Here is a 23,350-nt window from a genome sequence, read left to right as displayed (position 1 = left end):
TAATTTCATGGTTATTTGTTACTATATTCCCTTTGTTGAACACTTCATGAGGAAATTTTATGGTAGCACAAATGCTCTTTATGATTAAAGTGCATCATTTTACATGTGCCATTTTTACTTTATAAATTGCAAAGTTGGGTACATGCTAGTAAGGAGACGTTGGGATTTGAAATCATTATGTGTTGGTCGAGAATGAAGGGAAATAAACACTAGAACGACATCCTGCTAACAAAAATGACCTTTTTAATCTTAATTTTGATATTTATTTAATTAAAAATAATTATGTGAGTTTAATTTTGATAAGTACATTGTAGTTATCATTTTTTAGATTAGATCTTTCCTCTTTGCATGAACACATTTTAGTGCTTGTAATGCTGTTGTTGGCCTTCTCTTGAGAATTGACAATGTGTGCATCATCAATCCCAAAGTAATTCTGCATTTTTTTCCATTTCAAATGATTAGAGTGAAGAATTTTGCTAGTAAAAAATTCAATGTGATTGTGCAATCCTAAAATCGATCCATTTAATATGAATCTTTGATAATTTTTGAACATTTACAAGTCACATTTTGCCACATTCTTTTTAAACCTTATGGACCGTTTTGTTGAAAATTTAGCAACCTTTTGCTTTTTGGTCATATAGAAAATAATTTTCAGAAAATTATTTACACCCAAAGAAAACAAAAGTCTAGAGAGAATTTAGTGAGTAATAAGATAAATAATGTCTTTTTGCTTTTTTGCCTTTTTTATGTTTACAGGCAAGGTTGGAACCCTCAATCTTTAGAGGTCATGATCCTTCCATTCAATGTTGAGAAGGAAACTTCAATTTTCTAAGGAGGTTCTTATCGTTCTTTGCTAGACTTAAACGATGGAAGTGTCATTTTATCTGTGGTTCGTGCTTGAGACAATATAAATCTAGGTCATTTTTTATTAGACCTAATTACTATAAGTATTTTGATTTACTTAGATAAAGATTACTCATTGACAACACTATAGCTCATTGTAGTAAACAATGGGGTGTCATTTTGTCTATGGACCATGCTCCAGGCAATTTGAATCTAGGTCATATTTGATTAGACCTAATTACTATATTGTGACTTACTAAGATAAAGATTATAAGTCTAGTTTGGATCATTTTCATAACAGTTGAGCTTATATGCTATTCAATCCAAGAGATTGATATTTAATTTAATTAGTTGGATTTCCTAGGCAAAGAGAACTAAGTTGCACTTACAAAACTGCATAACCCCACAATTTATCTTGGTCCTAATCTTTTTAGATGTATGTACGCTTGGATGATGATCTACTACTCTCAACCTCCTCCAACATTACATTTGACTATTTGAAGCCCCATTTATATGTGGTCATCTAGTTTTTTTTTCCTCAATTATCACAGACATTTCCTTTCACCTCTCTGTGAAGTGAGGGGGATCAGTGGGCCAAAACCAAACCAACATCGTCGGGTGGGTGGGTGTGTATCTACCTAGCTATTCTCGCCACATCTGGCAAGCCATCCACCATCTGGTCCCGAAAGGCCCGCCACAACGCATCCACATATTCATGGTGTATCCAATTGTATCAATTAAAATGATAAACTGCAACACATGCATGCGCGCGTGCACACACACACACATGCATGTACTTAATGCGCGCACACAAACATAAATAAATTGCCAATTGGGGTGTCATAATGAAAACACAAGGCAAGAGCGTTTTTAAATTGAAATTTTGAACCTCCAACTGGTTGGAAGGAATAATCAAATCGGCAGATGAGGAGCATGGGCTTGGTGTTCAAAGAAGAGGATATTAGTGGGGATCCTTTCTGTGCATTATAGAGAGAATCAAAATAGGGGCAGAACTAGCAACACCTTCAGGGGGAAATTGGTAGTCCCAACTCGAGAGCGTACTTAGGCAGCTAACTTGTTGCAAAATTCATATCTGTACTCCATGATTTGTCTTTGCTTGATTCCCTAAAGCTATGTCTGAAAAACCTCAAGATCAGGAACAACATGGGATACCTAAATCAATTCCCGTTCAATGATGAGTTTTGAGCATAATACATACATTTACAAAGGGGTTAGTAGAATCTCCAAGGCCTTCTGCCATTTACTTCAATTGGTTGTGGCTTTGATAATTAAGACAGCCATCTCTTGCATGCTATAACTTGGTAAAAGTTTTCTTGGTCAAATCTGGCTGCCTGTCTGATTCCTTCAGAGGAGCAGCACAGAAAAATGTGACCCTCAGAAAATGAGTAGTTCGCCTGCAAGCAAAGAAGTAAGATACAGGACAATGACAACAAAAGAGAGAAGGCCATCCAAGTGTAAAAAGCAAGCCTTTCATATCCGATATATCTACAGGCGGCCGAAATCAGTGACAGAACTTACAGCAGTGAGAGCATCAAACCAACAGCAGAGCGACCCTTTCCGACAAATCCCAAGATGCTCACATCAGGGCTGTTTAACATCTCTTTTCTTACAAACTTCATATAATTTTATGTGCCTAAACAATACTTACAACTGCATTATGACAGTAGTGAGCGCTTGCCCAAGTGGGGAAAAAAAAAAACTGGCTCCCAAGTAGTGTAAAGTGGACCAAATTCAAGCCCCATCTTGCATATTAGGTGTGTGGTCGTCCCAGCAGACAGATCCAACACAGGCAGTGGGTTGAAGGGCAGACGGTTTGGGCAAGTATGGCAAACAGGTCCTTCGTTGGTGGCAAAACAAGGAGCTGATGGAAGCACAAGTCTGCATGGTCTGCCAGGACCAACGGGTTGGCTGGATACCCCCACATATTGCATTTATCACCGGGTATCAAGACCCAAGAAATGACGAAAAATTGTTGTACCAACTAGGGCGAATCAAGCAAGGGTCAATGACAGGAATTCATTGAGAAAATGAAAGTTATCTTGGCAATTGAGTCCCACACCTACTGTGCAGCTGGTTCATTAACGAGAATCCCGGAGCAAAATGTTATCACCTGACGTGAAGTGTGCAGGAACCAGCAGAGCAAGCCTTGAAGATGGAAAACAGCACGATCAAGAAAAAAAGAAAAAGAAAGAAGAATCATAAAGTGAGAGAAGATACCAATTCAGAAGAAGATTTTGAGGGAAAAAAAAACCATGAGAGGACAAGAACAAGAACAAGAACAAGAAAAAGAATCGATAGTGCGAGAGTTCAGACAGTTAAGAGACAGATGACAAATCAGAAAAGGAAAAACATTAAAAAGAAAGAAAGAGAACAAGGATTTGGATAAGAAATTGGAAGCAATTAGAACCGAGCCAGAAGCCAATGAGCCCTTCGAAAGAGTGACGAAAGAATTCAACTTAGGCACCACCGACAAGCCTCGCCCCATCCCCCTAGCCTCGTGGTTGTGGGATCACCACACCTTTTGCAGCGAGCTACAGCCTTCTTTCACTTCTACAGAGATGTCTTCGCATGGACATAGAAGGATCTTCAAGGGATGCCAGCCGACATTCGGTTCACGCCATCCCATTGCTTGGGCACAAGACCTGTCAGAGGTCGGGCATACAAACTCAATCCAAGGTATGCTGAAGCTCTCAAGATAGAGCAGGAGAAGATGGAGGAGGCCCGCATCATCTCACCGGTGGAGCACTAAGAGTGGCTCTCCCCCATGGTCATCACTGCTAAGAAGAAGACCAACAAAATCAGGGTATGTGTAGATTTCCGTGCTCTTAATAAATCCACTATCAAAGATGATTTTCCCCTCCCTTTTATAGACGGGGTATTGGAGGACGTTGCCGGCCATGCACTGTACAGTTTCATGGATGGCTTTAGTGGGTATAACCAAGAGGCCATCCACCGTGATGATTGGACAAAAACTGCCTTTGTCACACCCTGAGGCACCTACTTGTACAACAAAGTGCCCTTTCAGCCGATAGTCACTAATCTCTTCAGGGAGTTTCTACTCACATTTTTGAGAGCATTTGTAGATAGATGATTTTTCCAATTTCATGGGCACAGGTCTCATTTCTTGCATAGAGGCATTTTCAGAGCATCTCTCTCAGCTGTCGTCAGTCTTTGGTAAGTTTTGTGCTTCAGGACTCCGCCTGAACCCATTCAAGTGTCACTTCTTGGTAGTCCAGGGTACATTATTAGGTCACATCATCTCCACCGAAGGTCTAGCACCAGATCCCGTAAAGATAATAGCTATCCTTAGGCTTCCACCTCCCATCAACCCCAAGGGCACCCAGTTCTTTGTTGGGCACACCGGCTATCATAGGCGGTTCATCCACATGTATGCAGATATACCATCATAAGGCCGGATGAATCTGAACTTACAACAAATAATTTTGAAAGAAAGAAGAGAATCACTAAAAACAAACAAATCAAAAATAGGAAAGCTTAATATAGAACACCCAAGAAGAAATAATAATAATAATAATAATAACTTGCGAAACTAGACAAAGTCAAATACATAACTAAATCACACACAAATTCTTTATTGAACCACAACAAAAGAATTTCTAATAAACAAGCTAAACCAATTTTGAATGACTAATTAGCTACAACAAAACAAACTTTAAATGACTAATTCACTAAAACAAAACAAGCAAAGACAAGAATACAAAAGTGCGAACTTTACCTAAAAGATTGTCCAATCATGAAGGATAAGCTCTTCCCCTCACCCGCCCCTCCACCCCCTTCCAATGGTTTATCTTTGTGTCTACTGCATTCACGGCTCTCAAAAAGAATCTCACAGAGGCACCCATCCCGATGATTGATCACACATGATTGGTCAATAATCTTTCATGTGCACACCAACGCCAGTGACGCAGCTGTCGGAGCAGTTCTCACACAGCCTTTTGACGAGTTCCAAATCAACTGACTAAGCTACTATGCTAGCCAGCTCCTCAACACAGCAAAGAAGAATTATAGCACCACTGAGAGAGAGGGTCTGGCCATTGTATATGCTAGTTCCAACACTACTTGTTGGGCGTTCACTTTGTTGTCATTAGCGATCATCATGCTCTCAAGTACCTGCTCAACAAGCCTCAGATAGCCGGCAGGGTGTGGAGGTGGCTACTTCTTTTGCAAGAATTTGACTTCGAGATTCTCCTTCGCCCGGGCAAACACCACTTGATGGCGGTTCACCTCTCATGTGACCGTGACTCTAGTGAGCCAGCCAAAGGTGATAGGTGGTCTAGATGGGATTCTTCGCCGGTGTGCCAGTCCACACAAGGTTCCTCATCTGGTGGAGGATGCTCATGCAAGGACCTCAGAAGGTCACTACCCTAGGCACGTCACTGCGGAACGCATTTTCCACTTAGGCATCTGGTGGCCTTCCATGTTCACGGATAGCAAGGCCCAAGTCAAAGCATGTGACATGTGACATGTGTCATTGATGTGGGCCCAAGCCCACGCACCAATCCAATCTCCCGCTTCAGATCTCCTTGGCCTAGTCTCCATTTGAGCGTTGGGGCATCGATTTCGTGGGTCCCATAGATCCACCTTCACAGCCCAACACATGCCGTTATATCTTGGTAGCCACAGACTACGCCACCAAGTGGGTAGAAGCCACAGCCACAAGGACTGCACCACACAAATAGTGGCCAAATTCATGTACGACCACATCTCCACCCATTTTGGTTGCCCCCTTGGAAATCACCAGTGACAGAGGTTCTCATTTTGTCAATGAACTCATCACCACTTTCCTAGCAAAATTTTCCACAAGAAGTCCTGTGCTTACTACCCTCGGGCGAACAGCCAAGCCGAAAGCATGAACAAGGTGTTGTGCCATCTGCTGAAGAAAATGTGCTATCACCATCCCCACCAATGGCCACATGCCTTGCTTGGCACCCTCTGGGCCTATTGTACCGCCACCGGCCCACCACACAGAACAACCCCTTTCATCTAGCGTTTGGCATGGAAGCAATTTCTCCATTCGAATTTAATGGTGGTTCCCTCCGTATTGGCTCTGCTCGTTTACCTGGCTTCCTTGCATCCTACTCCGAATCCACCGCTCGCCTCGCTCTTTTGGAAGAAACTTGCGCCAACGCCACCCTTGCCTTGGAAGCTGAACAGAATCAACCTAAGGCTTGGCATGATTGCCACATACGCCAACTTGCATTCACCAAAGGCGACTTTGTCCCCATCTATCAAGCCCGCTACCTCAAGCATGCCATGAAGTTGGTGCCAACCTGGGAAGGCCCATACCAAGTGTAGAATATCCTACCCCAAGGTGCCGTGCACATGTGCACTCTATCCAACAGATCTCTTCCCCTTGTGAGAACGAATCGAGGCTCCAGCTTTATCTTCCCTCCCTTGACAGAGCCTCTAGCCACAAGGCTTGAAAACTGATTTTGGCAAGCCAGGATGGTGCCTTCCTATCTTGGCCGCCCCCCCCCCCTCCCAAAAAAAAGGGGAAAAAAAGGGGGGGGGGGAAAAAAAGATAGAAAAAAAATGAGGTAAGGTCTCGAAAACCGTATGAACGGCAAGCTTCAACCTACACCAAGCGTGCCCCCTACTTGCTCCGAGCGTGCTTGCTACCTTGCTAGGAGTGCCCACTACTTGGTCCGCGCACACCCACTACCTTGCTGGGTGTAACATGCAACGGAATATGCATAGATGAAAGGACTAATCACACAAAGTCTCACACCGCCTTCTGTATCCTAAGTTTCGTGAGTCTTTAGCAATCCACTTTAACACTTCAAACTTTAAGAGAGAGAGAGAGAGAGAGAGAGAGAGAGAGAGAGAGAGAGAGAGAGAGATGTACACAATATGGGCTCCCAATTACCCACTGAAGGGCACCTTCTTGTTGCTAGAAGTATTTGCTTTAATTCTTTGAAGAGAATGAATGAGAGACTGACTTTGAGGTGAGGATGAACCCGAATGCAAGACCTTCGGAAGACCAAACGATGGGCTGACTGCACACTGCTATAGAAACACCAAAGATGACCAATCTCGATGCCAATGCACTATTCCAAGGGGCTGTAGGAGAACTGCAAACTGTGGCTGAGAAAGGGGCTGATTTGGGGACTATTCTAGGACTGTAAAATACGCTATATATGCTCTTCATAATGCTTTTAAGGCTGCCCACCACTGGTCTATGCAATGATTATAATGCTAAGCAAAGGGTCACATGCATATGAAATGAATGCTATGCAATGCAGACCATGATCTAAATGCAAACCCTATGGATTCTACGGACTACTACATGCATGAATGATTCTCTTCAAGTGGGTTAAGGGACTGAAGTGATTGACTGACTGCTTGACCTTCTATGGCTGAGGAAAGACCTACGTAGCTCGTGCCTGACATGTCCCAAATTGGGACTTACAATAGGGCCACAGCATACAACAAAATCATATCCTAAAAGGGTTTCTATTGATACACAAGATGCATTGATGATGAGCCAGCTTGTTACCATGCACTACAGTGCAAAGTGCATGTGACATTCCCTCCTACTTATTAGCTTGGTGGCAGGTTCATGGCTTCCAAGTAGTCTGCCAACAATGGGGGGTACCCCTGAAAGAACTCTTCGTCTAGCCAAACTGCTTCATGGGTACCTCGATCTCGAAACTTCGTGCAGAATTGTCAGAGTCTTCGACCGGAACCATGCTTCCACAACGACTATGAATAAGGAGCTTAGGCTCAATGACTTCGGTTTCATCAACCACATCTGGCTACTGTTCATCTGAAACATCAACAACTTCTGGACCAACATATGCTTTTAGCCAAGAAACATGGAAAACATCATGCATAGTCCAACTGGTAGGCAACTTTAACTTAATGGAGACACGTAACATGCGGAAGCTTGGGGGGAGATCGGTAACTTCAATGCTCAGAAATCAGCACACTTGTCGCGACGAAATTAACGCACAAAACTGAATGTAGATGTGCAGGAATATATATATATATATATATATATATATATATATATATATATATATATATATATAGAGAGAGAGAGAGAGAGAGAGAGAGAGGGAGAAGAGCACACAGTATTGGGTCCCGAATACCCTCTGTAGGGTCCCCACCACGAATGGTGTATTTGCTTTTATTAGAATGATGCAAAATCTGAAAATAAAAGACTGACTGAACCTTTTTTGGCTGAGATAGATCTCTGCCCTTGACCTTCAATTCTTCATCCTTTGAGTTAGCTTCTCCTTGGCTGTCCTGGCCCTTGAGTTAGATCCAGCACTTTGTGAATTATGAGATGAATAGGACTAAATTATGCCATGGGTTTATATACCCCTTCTAGGAGCAGGTCGGCTGGTTTTATCAGGGTCGGCTAACTTCTTTTCCCTCCACAACATGCAAAAATAGCATTTAATGCTATTAACTCCCACGTGTTCACACTGTACCTGCTGTACTGGCCTGGCCGCCTTGTGGGCTGCTGTCCAGGCCTGCGCAGGCTGCTGGGCAGCCCCTGGGCACTGGCCGACTGGCTACTGGGCAGCCCTTTGGCCTGGCCGCTTGGCTGGACTGGCCCAAAGGCCTTGTCGACAGCCTGGCCAGGCCACACTAGGGCTGGTGGGCAAGGCCTGGGACCTTCTTGGCCCCCTTGGGGTGGCTCATAGCCTTCCCCATGCCCATACTTTATACATACCTACATCTACATAGTCGTTTGACATCTAGTCGCAGACCAAACATACAGAGCAACTGACATCATTCCAAAGGGAGACTCACAACGCAGACTGGCACTGCATCATGTGCAGGACAATGCACACCTGACCTTGGACGCATGTGCAGGACAATGCACACCTGACCTCGGACGACTGGAGTGGAACCCTGTGTGACTCGTCCCGAATTGGGCTCACATGGGATGATGGGACCAGTTTTCCACTCCAGCTCCTGCATCTTCTGTACAGATATGTCTACGTGCATCCAAGTACAGGATGCACGTGACATCCCCTTCTGCTTAACTTGACGGAAGCTGCATAGCCTCTAAATAATCTGTCAATAACGCCGGATAGTCGTAGAAGAACTCTTTGTCAAGTCATACCGCTTTGTGGGTCCCTCAGTCCTGAAACTTTGTGAAGAACTGTCTTTGCCTTCGACCTGAGCCATGCTTGAAGCGCTGCAAAAGGATCTATTCTGGAACCATAACTTCAGCTTCATCAATGATATCTGGTTCCGCCTCGTCTTTAACTTCTAAAGGGATCGGACCTGCATATGGTTTTAATCAACTGACATGGAACACATCGTGCATAGTCCAACTCAGAGGTAGCTTTAACTTCATTGAAACCTCGTTAATTTTCCTCTGGATAGGAAAAGGTCCGAAGCTCCTGAATGACAACTTGGGCATCGCTTGCCTACCTGTTTCAACCTTTGCTTCATAATCCGAAGATAAACCCAATCACCTTCCGAAAACTTCGTATCCCTTCGGTCTTTATTGGCATGTCGAGTGTAGGCCTCCTGTGCTTTAGCCAACCTGTCTTTTACTGACTCCAAAATCTCCTGGTAAGACTCCAATCTGTTCGCTTCAGGTACTAAAGACGAGGTTCTGGTCAATAGCGACTGGAATGGTCTTCCAAACGCTACTTCATATGGAGTCCTGCCAATAGCTGAAGAAAAAGATTCATTCAAAACAGCTTGAACTAAACGCAAATATGATTCCCACTTACCTTGCTGATCATGGACATAACACTTTAGCACATCAAAGGCCAACTGGTTGTAGATTTCTGCCTGGAGTGATATGTGATTACTGTACATCATCCACCAAAAGGAAACAAATTCAAAGCAGTGCGGAATGCTTCGAATTTCGGACGTGGTAATGCCTTGCTGAAGATGTCTACCACATTCTGATCTGTAGGGCAGTAGATCAGACTGATATCTCCTGCCTGGAGTCTCTCCCGAACAAAATGATAGTGAATCTCAATGTGTTTCGTGCGAGCATGAAACACAGGATTCCTGGCCACATTCTGATCTGTAGGACAGTAGATCAGACTGATATCTCCTGCCTGGAGTCTCTCCCGAACAAAATGATAGTGAATCTCAATGTGTTTCGTGCGAGCATGAAACACAGGATTCCTGGCCACAGCAATGGCATTCTAACTATCAGTATAGATAGCTGTAGGCTCCTCCACTGAAACATCCATATCAGTCATGAGACGACGCAGCCAAACACACTCAACAGTAGTGGTGTAGGCTGCTCTGTACTCTGCCTCACAAGACGAAGTGGCCACTGTGATATGTTTCTTGCTTAGCCAAGAAATGCATGAAGAGCCAAGAAAGAAACAATTTCCACTAGTGGAATGTCTGGTATCAAAATCACCAGCCCAATCTGAATCACTGTAAGCGTATAACTGCATGTCACCCCCCTCAGGATAAAGCAAACCAAGAGACAAGGTACCCTGCAAATATCGGAATACACGCTTCACAGCTTGCCAATGTGACAACCGCGGGCTGTGCATGAATCTGCTCAACTGAGAAACTGCATACTGAATATCTGGCCGTGTAGTACACAAGTAAATAAGGCACCCAACAGCCTGAGCATATGTAGTGGCATTAAAGGAAATACTGTCATCTTGTAGTGACAGTTTCATCCCTGGCTCCATAGGAGTGCTAATAGGCTTGCAATCCTGAAATTTAAACTTCTCCAGAAGTTTAGCAACATACCGAGATTGCAACAACCCAATGCCTCTGTTATCCTGCACAAACTGTATGCCCAAATAGTAGTGTACAAGCCCCAAATCAGACATGTCAAATGCCTGTTGCAGTATCTCTTTAAAAGCTGCAATTTTGTCATCATTTGATCCCATGAGCAAGAGATCATCTACATAAAGACTGATGACCAGCAGATCTGTCTCTTCTTTCTTTACATACAAAGTGGCTTCTGATGGACTGTTCACAAATCCTTGAGTGAGTAGGAAAGCATCTATCTTTGCATACCAAGCTCGTGGAGCTTGTTTCAAACCATACAAGGCCTTTTTCAGCCTGCATACTTTCCCTTCATGACCATGTTCTGCAAAACCCATGGGCTGATATACATAAACTTCCTCTTCGAGGTCCCCATGTAGGAATGGGGTCTTTATGTCCAACTGGTGAACAACCCAACCACGATGTCCAGCCAATGCAATGACACACCTAAGTGTCGACATATGGAATGTAGGAGCAAATGTCTCCTCATAATCAATGCCCTTCTTCTGTGCATAGCCCTTTGCAACTAGACGGGCTTTGTACCTGTCAATGGATCCATCTGCATGTCTTTTCAACTTATAGACCCACTTAGTACCAATTGCTTTCTTGCCTTTGGGCAGATCAACCAAATCCCATGTTTGATTCCTTTTAATAGAATCAAGCTCATCCTGCATGGCTTTGTTCCAATGCACATTGTCTCGTGCATCCACAAATGAATCAGGCTCATCACCATCCTGTAAACTGGCTGCCATAACCAGATTCAAATCCATGATGTGTGCATGCTCATTGGTCCGTGTCTCCCTACGAGTACGACCAGCAAGAGGACCCTCTAAATGGCTGTCCTGTAATGTCCTCAAATACCATCTAGGTATGTGTCTGACCTGTGGTGCCTGCTGCCCCATATTTTGTTCAGCTTCTGGCTCAATTTGCTGCTGAATTTCTGCACCACCTTCATCATTTGCTGGCTGTCCTATACCCTCATGAGTTGGATCGCCAACTGTGGCATGAAACTCCATAGGTAGTAGACCTTCAAACACATCATTTTCAGCCTGATTTGCATCATAACCAGCCATGGATATTTCTGATTTTTCATCAAAAATCACATCCCAACTAGTGAATATCTTCCTGGATACTGGGTCATATAACCGGTAGCCCTTGCTCTCACGGCTATACCCAACAAAAATGCATTTTGTGGCTTTATCATCCAACTTCCTCCTCAACTCTTTGGGTATGTGTGCATATGCAAGACACCCAAAGATACGAAAATGTGATACTGAAGGCTTGCGGCCATGCCAAGCCTCAAAAGGAGTAATGGAAACCAATGCCTTTGTGGGACATCAATTCAAAATATGACAAGCACACATGACAGCTTCCACCCAAAAGATATGTGGTAGCCTCTTTGCCTTTAGCATACAAGCTCAGTAGTGGTCTAATACAAGTCCATTGTACATATTTGAAACTAGCCATACAACTAAGACATTAGATGGACAGCCTCATATTGAGTACAATGAGATGGGAAACCAAAGACGAAGGGAAAGGAATGCATGATTATCAACATGGATTTTTTTTTGGCAGGGCCAACATAACAAAACAAATCCCTGCGAGATGTGATATGCTTTGAGGCACCACTATCAAAATACCAAGTACATGCATGCTCTGTCATACTGAGTGCCTGTGAAGACCAAGAGGCATCATAGATGCATGTATAGAAACAGTAATCCCTGTCCTCAACAAAAGAAGCAATCTCTGGAGGAGCTTTAGAGGCATCATTTACAGACATCCCAGCTTCCTTTGCCTTCTCTTTGGCAATCCTCTTTCTACACTCTGTGATGTAGTGACCTCGCTTCTTACAGTAATGACATTTGCCCTTCTTCTTGGACTGTCCATCACCTTTCTTGGTATCCTGAGATGAACCACCATCACCTGAATTCTGATTTGAACTCTTTGGCTGAGTTTTTCCTTTCCCCTTTTGACCTGTAGTAAATGCTTGTTCAGCACTTGTGTTCATATTCATATTCTTCCTCATTTGCTCTTCTTGTAGCAAGAGAGCAACAAGTTCCTGATACTTAAGGGGTTCAGCAGCATTCCTCATGTTGAGGTTCAAAGAGGTATGAAAAGCCAAGTAAGATCTTGGCAAAGAGTGCAAGATGGTGGACACAAGCTGTGTCTCAGGAATAATCTCATCCACATTGATGAGTTGCTCTCTCAAATCCTGCAGCTTGTTTAAGTGGCTAGACATATCATCTCCTTCATGATTTTCTGATTTTCAAGCTCTCTCTTCAAAAACGAGATTCGAGCCTCATTACGAACAGCATACATCTGCTCCAAAGTCACCCATGCATTCTGTGAAGAGCCGGCTGAACGAATATGAGGTATAATAGACCTCTGTACTGACAATGCAATGAGTGACAAAGCTTGTGCATCCCTGGCATCCCATGTCTTCTGAGCATTTGTTCTTTGAACAGCCAATGGCTACCCTGGAGCCTGTACCTGTTGTCCTCGTCCACGAGCACCCCCTTGGGGAGGAGTCTCTGGAGCCAATGGACCTGGACGTGGTTCATCACCACTAACAAAATCCCAAAGACCTTTTGCCACAAGCACATTTTTCAGCATAAAACTCCACAAGGAGTAGTTCGTGCCGTCCAATTTGTCTTCCTTAGACAAATACGTGAATACATCACTCTGCTGTTGATTTGCCATTATGCCTACGCACAATGTTGTACCTGTGTATCAAAAAACCCAATAGCAAGAACCCTGAAAGCAATTGTACTCCACTGAATACAGTTCACCCAAATATGCCTGCACTCTCAATCCTCTGAATGTGCAGCTCAATGCACCAATGACTGAGTAGAGCAGCAAAAATGGCTTACACAATGCCAAATGCCCCAAAAATGCCCAAAATTACTGCACCCAAAAACTTGCAAAAAACCTGTAGATTTCTTTGCAAGAAAGTCTGCCTGTAGTGCCTGTAGATTTTCACAAAGAAAATAGAAATGCCCAAAAATCAAAATTTGTAATGCTTACCACAGTTGTACTGAGTAGGTTGTGGTACCAAATGAACAAGTACATTTGACTGTACTGTGCAGGTACAGTCGACTGGTACTGTACGGAAGTAGTACTGAAGCAGGTACAGTACGAAAACAGGAGGTAAATGCGGTCGAATGCACTGCAAGTACTGTTGACTGGTACAGAACAGGTACGAAACTCTGTTTGCTGCTGGTCACCTGTACTGACAGCTGTACGGCTGTCTGCGCAGGTGTGTACAGAGGACTGTACGGAGCAGCACAGTACAGTACGGTACTGAAACAGTCGACTGTATTAGTACCAAATGAAGGCGGCGCTGACAGGTGCAAAGGCGGCGCTGACAGGTGCAGTACTGTACTGAATGCTGCTGTCAGCGAACTCGTACGGAAGCTGCAGTGTTGGTACGAAAGCTGCAGTGTATCTGCTGAAGGCGGCGCTGACTGTGTACGGGCAAGTACTGATGTACGGGCTGGACAGAACCTAAAGGCGGCAGTGTACGGGCAGGGCAAGGGCAGGCCAACGATGCTCTGATACCAAATGAAGGCCTTTGGAGTGTTAGGGTTAGGGTTTGGAGGTGCTGCAAGTACAAGCGTGGAAAGCAGAGAGAGAGAACACGACTCTTTGTGTATTCAGATGATAAAATGTGAAGTACAATAGCCACATAATAAGTGACCTAAAAAGATGTGTTCACATGTCCGGCCATAAAATGTGCCGGGTGGACCAAAACATTTATAAACTGCTTATAAGTGAAACTAAGCTAAACTGGGAAAAAAAACCTCCACTAACTGAAGTAAAAAGTGCCCCAATAATCTACTGATGATCACTAGCACTCCTCTGGGTGCATACACAGCATAAAACCCAACAGAAAGGTCCCTCAAGAATTGGCAAGGGCTGTAACAACCCTATCTTCTTTCCACAAGAAGCTTTAACCTTTTGACAAATATCACAGTGACGTACATATAAAAACACATCTCACCTCATCTTTGGCCAGTAATATTCCCGTTCCAATTTCTCCAAAGTCGAATTCATGCCCCTATGACCACCAGTAATGGCGTCATGGGCGTCATGGAGAAGAGCTATCCTGAACCACTTCATGACACATAGTCGGGCTTTATAGAAAAGCCAACCATCGCGTATCAAAAAGTGGCATGGTCCTGTGGCATCCAATGTCTATTTCCACTGTGTACCAAATTCCTCAGAATCCGCGTACGTGTGCTTCATGTCGTCTAGTCCCGTACCAACAAGGTCGAGTCTAGTGGTCCGAATCAAAGTTACTTGTCCCTTCCTGCTCAAATCATCAACCACTGGATTGGCCTTTCCTGGAAGGTACTCAATCATACCACCAAATTGCTGGAATATTTGGCTCCAATGGTACTCTCAGTCACTCCACTATGCACTTGGCATTGTCTGAATCCAACGTAATGCCTGATGTTCAGTGCGAACCTCAAAGTCACGGCCATAAAGAAAATGTTTCCGATGTTTCAAGGCTTGTATAATTGCAATGTAACATGTGGAAGCTTCGGGGGAGATCGGTAACTTCAATGCTCAGAAATCAGCACACTTGTCGTGACGAAATTAACGCACAAAACTAAATGTAGATGTGCAGAGAGAGAGAGAGAGAGAGAGAGAGAGAGAGAGAGAGAGAAGAGGACACAGTATTGGGTCCCGAATACCCTCTGTAGGGTCTCCACCACGAATGGTGTTTGCTTTTATTAGAATGATGCAAAACTGAAATAAAAGACTAAACCTGAAACTTCTTGGCTGAGGAGAATCCTCTGCCCTTGACCTTCAATCCTTCACCCCTTTGCATTAGCTCTTCCTTGGCTATCCTGGCCCTTTGATTGGCTTCAACACTTGGTGAAATATGAGATAAATGAACTGATTTATGTCTTGGGTATTTATACCCTCTACTATATGCAGTCGGCCAGCTACTACAAAAGAGCCTCACGACTAGGTCTTTGGAAAAAGTGTAAATAAATGGTTTCACACCATTCAATGGGCTGGCCATCTTGCGCATGAACCAAGAATAGTACCCCTGACTGCTGGACAGCCCTGCGCAAGGGTACTGTACTGCTGGGCAGCCTGTGTGGGCTGTCCCACACTTGGCCGACAGCCATTCTAGGCCTCATTGCCCAGTCGGCTGGCTGTCCCAAGGCCCTAAGGCTGGCCGACAGCCCCTTCCAGCCCATCACATGGCTGGTGGGCACAGCTGGGGCCCTCCTGGCCCCTTGGGGTGGGACTACACCTTCCCCATGCCCACATTAATGGTCTTGGGGTAACCCTATGGGCTGGCCCCATCTCTACATGCAAAACCCAACATGCCTACACAGATATCTCGCATCTGGTCACCGACCAAACACACAGAGCACCTGACATCATTCCAGAGGGAGACTCACAGTGCCGACCGGCACTGTTTCATGTGCAGGACAATGCACACCTAACCTCGACGACTGGAATGGAACCCTGGCTGACTCATCTCAGACTGGGCTCACATGGGACCAATTTTCCATCCCAGGTCCTGCACCTTCTGTACAGATATGTCTACATGGCATCCAAGTGCGGAATGCACATGACATCCCCTTTTGCTTAACTTGACGGAAGCAGCATAGCCTCCAAATAATCCATCAATAATGCCGAATAGTCATCGAAAAACTCTTTGTCAAGCCATACCGCTTCGTGGGTCCCTCGGTCTTGAAACTTTGTGAGGAACTGTCTTTGTCTTTGGCCTGACCCATGCTTGAAGCGGTGCAACAGGATCTATTCTGGAACCATAACTTCAGCTTCATCAATGATATCTGGTTCTGCCTCGTCTTTAACTTCTGAAGGGATCAGACTTGCAAATGGTTTTAACCAACTGACGTGGAACACATCGTGCATAGTCCAACTCAGAGGTAGCTTCAACTTCATTGAAACCTCGTTAATCTTTCTCTGGATGGGAAAAGGTCCAAAGCTCCTGAATGACAACTTTGGGCATCGCTTTCCCACCTATTTCAACCTTTGCTTCATAATCCGAAGATACACCCAATCCCCTACCAAAAACTTCATATCCCTTCAATCTTTATTGGCCTGTTGAGTGTAGGCCTCTTGTGCTTTAGCCAACCTTTCCTTTACTGACTCCAAAATCTCCTAGTAAGACTCCGTCAATCTATTCACTTCAAGTACTGAAGTTGAGGTCTTGGTCAATAGCGACTGGAATGGTCTTCGAAATGATGCCTCATATGGAGTCCTGCCAATAGCTGAAGAAAAAGAATCATTCAAAACAGCTTGAACTAAAGGCAAATATGATTCCCACTTACCTTGCTGATCGTGGACATAATACTTCAGCACATCAAAGGCCAATTGGTTGTGGATTTCTATCTGGCCGTCCTTCTGCGCGTGGAATGCACTGGAAAAATTCAACTTAGTACCAAAGTTATCAAACAATGTCTCCCGAAGATGACTGGTAAACTTAGCATCTCGATCTGACACTATGGTCCTAGAAACCCCGCCAATCGGGTACAAATGCCGAATGAACAACTGGGCAACATCTTCGACGGTCACATTGGCCTTGCATGGAATAAGCATAACAAATTTGCTAAATCTATCAACTATAGTTAAGCACTGAGTATTACGCTTACCTGGACTGGGAGGCAGATTCGTGACAAAATCCATCGAAATATCTTGGAAAGGTCCCTCAGGAATCAACAAGGGCTATAACAACCCTATCTTTTTCCCACGAGGAGCTTTCACCTTTTGATAAATACCATAGTATTGTACATATAAAAACACATCTCGCCTCATCTTTGGCCAATAATATTGCTGTTCCAATTTCTCCAAAGTCGAGTTCATGCCCCTATGACCACCAGTAATGGCGTCATGGGCGTCATGGAAAAGAGCTGCCATGATCGATTTCATGACACATAGTCGGCCTTTGTAGAAAAGCCAACCATCGCGTATCAAAAAGTGGCATGGTCCTGTGGCTTCTAGTGCCTGTTCCCACTGTGTGTACCGAATTCCTTGGAATCCGCGAATATGTGCTTCATGTCATCTAGTCCCGTACCAACAAGGTTGAGTCTAGTGGTCTGAATCAAAGTTACTTGTCCGTTCCTGCTCCAAGCATCAACCACTGGATTGGCCTTTCCTGGACGGTACTCAATCATACCACCAAATTGCTGGAATATCTAGCTCCAGCGGTGTTGTCGGTCACTCCACTGTCTACTTGGCATTGTCTGAATCCAACGTAATGCCTGATGGTTAGTGCGAACCTCAAAGTCACAGCCATAAAGAAAATGTTTCCATTGTTTCAAGGCCCATATAACTGCGAGGAGTTCACGATCATAGACTAAGTAATTCTTTTCAGCGGGCTGTACCTTACGAGACATGTAAGCTACTGGATGACCATTCTGTTATAATACACCTCCAATTGCGATGTTACTCGCATCACCTGAAATGACTCGTCCCACGAGACAAGTGCTAAATAAGGTGCTTTTGATAAAGCCACCTTGAGGTTCTTGAATGCCACCAACGCTCGTGGAGTCATTCGAATCCGTTGTCTTTTGTCTTGACACCCTTTAGCAAATCGGTCAGATCCACCAAGAGGTCAGAAAACTTGTCGATGTGGGTGGAGTATGCCTGGCATATACCCACAAAGGATCTGATGTCATAAGCAGTCTGAGGTACTTCCCAATTGACAATCTCGGACACCTTAGCCGGGTCAAGTCAAATGCCTTTTGCACTAATTATATATCCAAGATAATGAACCTCGAACAAATAAAATTTCAACTTCTTCTCATTAACGTAGAGCTCGTTGCTTTCCAGCAACTTCAGGACTTTCTCCACATCAATGTCATGCTGCTCAACCGTAGCTGAAAATACTAGTATGTCGTCCAAAAATATGAACACACACTTTCCAATTAATTCTCGGAACACACACATCATCATGCGGTTGAATGTTGGCTGGGGCGTTTGTCAAGCCAAAAGACATGACCACAGATTCATAGTGGGCCCGTTCCGTACGGAAGGTTGTCTTGGGGATGTCCCCCTCAACAATCCTCACCTGGTGGTACCCACTCTTCAAATCGAGTTTCGAGAACACCTTAGCTCCATTCAGCCTCCCGAGAATATAATCTATTCAAGACATCAGGAATCTACTCTTGATAGTCAGCTTATTGACTGCACGATAATCGACACAAACGAGAAGACCCATCTTTTTTCTTGACAAACAGGATCAGTGTTGTAAATGGCGGCACACTGGGACAGATAAAGCCAAATTGCAACAATTCTTGGAGTTGACGGTCCAACTCCGATTCCATTGCCTTGGAAAGGTGATATGGAAACTTGCTCAGGGGTTCCGAGCCAGGGAGGAGATCGATCTTGTGGTCCTCCGGTCGGGACGGGGGGAGCTAGGGAAGGAGATTGTCCCAAAAAAAAATCTTCTGAAACTTTTCATGAAGAGCCAAATACTTCTCGGAAGCACTGACCACCGTCTGGGCAATCTGGATGTATATCATCGCACAATGTGCGCCTTTACTGATTACTCGTTTAGCCTGCAAGTGGCTTATGAGTGGAAAGTTCAGAATTCGTGGCTCACACTTAATGGTCACTGGGGTGTTTGACACATTCCAACTAATCTGGAAAGTGTGCTTGTCCCACTTGACATCCAGAAGAAACTTGTGAAACCACTAAATGCCCAATATTATGTCTGTCCCTACAAGAGGGGCAACCATTGAATCACGCACAAACTCTATGCCCTGAATAACTAATTTAGCACCTAGAGCTTCATACTTGACACTCGTTATCAAGCTGTGCTAAAACCCTCAACTTGTTTGTCCACCGAAGTCAAGACGAAACGGGCACGCCAAGCGGCTTGTTCCTCCGTGACCACGTCCTCTGTGCTGTCGCTGTCAAACAAAAAAATGACTCTCTAGCCACCTATGTAGCCAAAGGTTTTGAGCAATTCGTTGCGCTCATACTCGTGGTCATGGGTGCCCTTCTGCTTATCTTCGAGCTCCCAGCTAATGATTGCTCCAACTGAAGCATTGGGATTTGAAGAACTAGGGATAGGGACACCATTGGGGTCTGTGTAGGCACTGGGCTCACAACGGGAGCTGTGGAGGCTGAGGCGGCGGTCTTTGGAGCGGTAGTCTTCTTAGGACACTCCCGAGAAGTGTGTCCTTTTGTATGACAAAAGAAACACCTACCCTCCTTGTATTGAGCAATCTCCTCAAGAGTCAACACTCAACTTGCCACCAGTCTTGCCTGCCTCCGCTTTCTGGTCTGGAGTAAGCTTGGACACATTGGTCGAGTTCTTGGAGCCAGAGGCTCCCATGCTCTGTCCCGAGGAATACCCCGTCTGGTTCTGGCTTTTCTCCCCCGAGATGGTAATCCTGGGAGTAGCCGACTGGAAAGTCTTGGGCTTGCCACCATTGTGCTTCATTAAAGCACTTTGCGCAAGCGAGAGTGCGTCTTCGAAGGTGGCTGGCCTAAACATACGCACCTCCCACTGGATTTGCGTGTCCAGGCCATACAGGAATTGCCCTTTCTTGTCCGTATCAGATAAGCCTAATTGCAAACATAAGTTCGAAATTCTGTTGGCAAACTAAAGGACTCGTTGCGCGTTCTGACGCGCTTCCCTAAACTCGTCTTCGAGTCGCTCAAGGTAATGGGGCGGTAGAAACCGCTGCTTAAGGTCGCGGACAAACTCGTCCCAAACATAAGCTACCATACCTAATCTGGTATGGGCATGAGCCCACTGGGTCCACCAAGGAATGGCCTCAGCCTCCAAATACCAACTGGCTAAGATCACTCTGTTAGTATCATTCTTTCTAATTGCGGCAAAGTAAGCTTCAAATTGATGCAACCATGAATAAATAGTTGTGGTTTCGAGTTTACCATTATACTTATTGTAAGTTCATTTTCTTGGAAAAATGATTCGAGGAAACTGCTAGTGTCAATCTTGCGTCCAAAGCCGCAAGGTAACACTCATGTTCCACGCGTCGCATGGCTTCATCTTCGCGTTGTCGGATCTCCAATGCACACATCTGCAACTCAAGCATCGAACTCGCCTGCGGTTGTGACCCTTCGAGAGGGTCCCTGTGTAAAGGATCTGGAATCTGGGATATGGAAGAAGAGAGAGAAGGAGACGATGGAAAACGCGACGCTGGAGCACGGGTGCACTCTTCCAGAGCCAATATCTGCGCCTTCCGCTCTTCCAACTTGGTACTCTGGTCTGCGATTGCTTGTATCATCTGTTGAAACATCTCTTTAACACTCATGTCTGATGCCCTAGCTGGGCTGCCTGGTGCACTTTGTTCCCAAGGTTCTAGGTCTCTCTCGTCGTCAAAGTTCGCTAGAGCAAGAAAATGCACCTCCTTTCCGGAGCGCAATCTAACCATCCACTATGTGTGCGGGAGACTTTCGGAGGCTTCCGGAGGCTGGAAACCAACCGTCCTTCGAGGGACAGTAGTCACTCCGAAAGGGATAGTCCACCGGAGTCTAAAAACCAACAACATGAGCGAGAAAAAATTTCTGGTTTCTTGCTAAATCTTTACACTTGAACTAGGCTCTAATACCACTGTAACATGCGGAAGCTTCGAGGGAGATCAGTAACTTCAATGCTAAAAAATCAGCACACTTGTCGCGACGAAATTAACGCACAAAACTGAATGTAGATGTGCAGAAAAATAGAGAGAAAGAAAGAAAGAAAGAAAGATATATTAACGTCTGCAAAAGGCCAAAATTGGCCTATGAGAAACAAGTAGTACAATGATGTTCCTCCAGTCATCAAGAGGAAAATGTGGAGTGAGAATAAAATGTACAAGTATGACAACACGACCATAGGGGACTCAATGGTGGTGTACAAACGAGAGGGTGTGGATGGAGTACTAGGGCTACTAATGCATCTCTATATGCTAAAGGGGTGATACAAGTATGATATGTTATCTACTCCTAACTCCATCCAATCCCATAGTCTGGGTACAATATGTCATACATCCGATCTGAGGATGCCGTAAATGTCTGGAACATGCGTCCTGGATCAGAGCGAAAATGTGCCAGCTGCTCCTGGACCTCCTGCTGGTGTCGAGACCGGATGGCCGCGATCTCTCTGTGGTGTAGCCGTGGTGTCTAGTAGCCGGCTAGTCTGGGTCGTCGCCTAGCTCGAATCTCCTCCGCTCGCTGAGATGTCACTCCCAATGTGTGTTGCTGGGCTACTGTTGCCAATCTCTGGAAGAAGTCAGTCAACTGGGACTGTCTTCCTCCGCTATGATGTGCGGGTGTCTGAAGTAAGATCTCCCTGTGTCTCTGTAGTGCTAGTAGCAGTCTGCCTAGCTGTCTCTGGTCCGATCTCTCCCAGATCTGTCTAAGTGATGTGGTCCGATCTCTCCCAGATCTGTCTAAGTGATGTGGTCCCTCTAAAAACCTCAGGATAGCATGCCTTGATCTCCTGCAAAGCACCACACTGGCAAACAAAATGCTCCTCCGTCTGGCATAATCTGCAAATGCGCTCTGCTCGAGGGATGCGTGCTGCTCTCCCAGTCTCGATCTCTAGTTGGTGTGATGAGACCCTTAGTCGCCCAATGGCTACTCTGGCTCCATGTGATAAGTGGACCTCCAAGTATCGTGGTCGCTGGATAAAGCCGTCTGTGGAGGTGCTCAAGAAGTGGTCTCTGTAGTAGAGCATCTTCGTCGGGAGTGGCTGACTGGGAGATAGCCAAGTCTCCTATATGTGGCCTTGCCAAATGTCATCTCTCACGACTCTGTTCCTCTCTGTCTGAGACAGGCATCTATGTGGTGCAGCTAGGTCATACTGTAAGGGTGGTAATCTGTCAATATCAATCCTGTGTGATGATATCCACTGTACCACATGGGAGTACCATGACCAGGTATGTCCCTCCTCACCAAGCTGTCTGGATGCCTCAAAAGTAACCCGAGATACCCGATTTAGTGGGAGCTCCCGCATCCTGTGTATATGTGTATAAAAGATATAGTCTGGAACATGGCCTCTACTAACATAGGTGGTACAGCAAACTCCGCTCGAAGGATATCATGTGGTACTGAAGGTTTGCTGCGGATCATCCGTGAGAGCATCAAAATCTGAGTGATGTAATTCTACGGAAGAATTAAATTAGAACACTTTTACCATATCTTGGTCTTTCTTATCCATGGGGAGATTTGGCATGCTCTTGTTAGGTAAATTTGAAGCATGATCACATATGCTTTGACAGCCAATTCATGCTTTGACAACCAATTCTCTTACTGGCCGCAGCTATGGAGACCTCCAAACCATAGATGGAAGACCTTTTACACATCAAAATGTGGCCGGGCTCATAAACAATAGCAGATTCACACGAGACACCGGCCTGGCTTCAAGTGAACGAGACGCAAAAACTGGAGATGGACCAAATGGTCGGCCAATTGGTGACAGGTAGTCTTCTAAGGACACTCCCGAGAAGTGTGTCCTTTTGTATGACAAAAGAAACACCTACCCTCCTCCTTGTACTGAGCAATCTCCTCTGCACTCAACTTGCCACCGGTCTTGCTTGCCTCCGCTTTCTAGTCTGGAGTAAGCTTGGGCGCATTGGTCGGGTTCTTGGAGCCAAAGACTCCCGTGCTCTGTTCCGGGGAAGACCCCATCTGGTTCTGGCCTATTCCTCCCGAGGTGGTAACCTTGGGAGTAGTCGGCTAGGAAGTCTTGGGCTTGCACCACCATTGTGCTTCATTTCAACACTCTGTGCAAGGGAGAGTGCGT

General features: G+C 45.1%; 1 protein-coding gene across 1 annotated transcript in view; it reads right to left on the bottom strand.

Moving 5' to 3' along the window:
- Window positions 1-1,656: 1,656 nt before the first annotated feature.
- The window catches only part of SIP1A (small and basic intrinsic protein 1A), a 39,293-nt gene continuing 17,599 nt past the window's right edge, over window positions 1,657-23,350 (bottom strand). Inside the window, exon 4 of the mRNA XM_086799902.1 lies at window positions 1,657-2,258. The gene's annotated coding sequence lies outside the window, so the exon portion shown is untranslated. The remainder of the gene's footprint in view (window positions 2,259-23,350) is intronic.

This window comes from Cibotium barometz, chromosome 1, assembly GCF_041138505.1.
Source record: "Cibotium barometz isolate CiBa-2024 chromosome 1, ASM4113850v1, whole genome shotgun sequence".
Taxonomy (NCBI): domain Eukaryota; kingdom Viridiplantae; phylum Streptophyta; class Polypodiopsida; order Cyatheales; family Cibotiaceae; genus Cibotium; species Cibotium barometz.
The sequence above is the reverse complement of the archived record's forward strand: the minus strand, read 5'-3'. Positions and strand labels throughout refer to the sequence as shown.